This window comes from Sorex araneus, chromosome 3 (assembly GCF_027595985.1).
Source record: "Sorex araneus isolate mSorAra2 chromosome 3, mSorAra2.pri, whole genome shotgun sequence".
NCBI lineage: Eukaryota > Metazoa > Chordata > Mammalia > Eulipotyphla > Soricidae > Sorex > Sorex araneus.
Window position 1 is genome coordinate 51,395,166 of NC_073304.1, and position 1,388 is coordinate 51,396,553.

The 1,388-nt window shown below is 36.9% G+C and overlaps 1 pseudogene; it reads left to right on the plus strand.

Moving 5' to 3' along the window:
* Window positions 1-497: 497 nt before the first annotated feature.
* LOC101551086 (60S ribosomal protein L27a-like) lies at window positions 498-947 on the plus strand (annotated as a pseudogene).
* The last annotated feature ends 441 nt before the right edge of the window (window positions 948-1,388 follow it).

A 1,388-nucleotide genomic window follows, 5' to 3' on the forward strand; every position in this document is an offset into this window, starting at 1 on the left:
AGAATTGCCTATGTGTTTCTAACTTTATTCTAATTACAGATATTTTATACTTATAAAAAACAAATATTCTTACAAACAAAAATTTTACAATGCAAATGTTTTCATTATTTTAGAAATATAGAAAAATTATTACTAGATTATACAAATAGCCCTCAAATTCTGAAAATCTTTTTGTTTTCTCTTCGGATCACACTCCTGGCTTTGCACTCAGGAATTACTCCTACAGATGCTCGGGGGACCATATGGAATGCTGGAATTCGAACGCACGTTGGCTGCCGGCAAGGTAAACACCCTACCTGCTGTGTTATCGCTCCAGCCCCCTAAAAATTTAGTAAGATACAGAAAGCACGTCACTTGAGAATCTAAATAAAATTTTTAAATAGAATGAATCTTACATATACAAATCAATCATATACTGAAAGACACACACATACCAAGGCAAAGAATTAAAATCAGCATGACCTCTCGTGAGACTTCCATAGGTCTCACCAGCCAACATGTGGTACAGACTGAGAAAGACCCAAAAACTCAGGGGCTACGTGAGCCACAGCCACAGCCGCATCGTCAAGCACCAGAAGCACCCTGAAGGTCAGGGTCATGCTGGTGGTATGCATCAGCACAGGATCAACCTTGACAAATCCCATCCAGGTTACTTTGGGAAAGTGGGTATGAGGCATTATCACTTAAAGAGAAATCAAAGCTTTTGTCCAACTGTCAATCTGCCCAACTGACAAACTGTGGAGCTTGGTCAGTGAGCAGACACGGGTTAATGCTGTCCGAAACAAAACTGGAGCAGCTCTTATCATTAATGTGGTGCCATCCAGCTACTACAAAGTTCTGGGGAAGGGAAAGCTCCCAAAGCAGCCTGTCACCGGGAAAGCCAAATTCTATAGCAGAAGATTGAGAAGAAGATTAAGAGAGTGGGAGGGGCCTGGTACCTACCTTGAAGTCACCTTCAAGGATCGTTAAATGCTACGCTGCTTGTCTTTAAAAAATAAAATAAAATAAACATAAAAGGGAACTAAATTGAATTCATGTATATGTAAAACAATTTATTATCATTTTCTTTCAGATTACCAGAGATCACAATATTATTAGCAAAATATAATGAGTAGAAAATATCTGAAAGTCAAATTCTCAGACAAAAATCAGCACTGAGAAACTGTGAAATTTCACTTCTTTCTTGAAGGAAAGATTAAGAGGAAATTATCGTTTTAATAATTATGAAATAATAGGACAGGTATTCTCCTATTTTCTTGTGGAACAAGAGAAATGGAATACTGCTACTAGACATAAGAACCCTTTCATAGGTCTCTTGTTAAAAGGTAAAAAAGTAAAAAACACAAAACATTACATTGAAAAAATATCTGTACATCTCTGTTACAAAT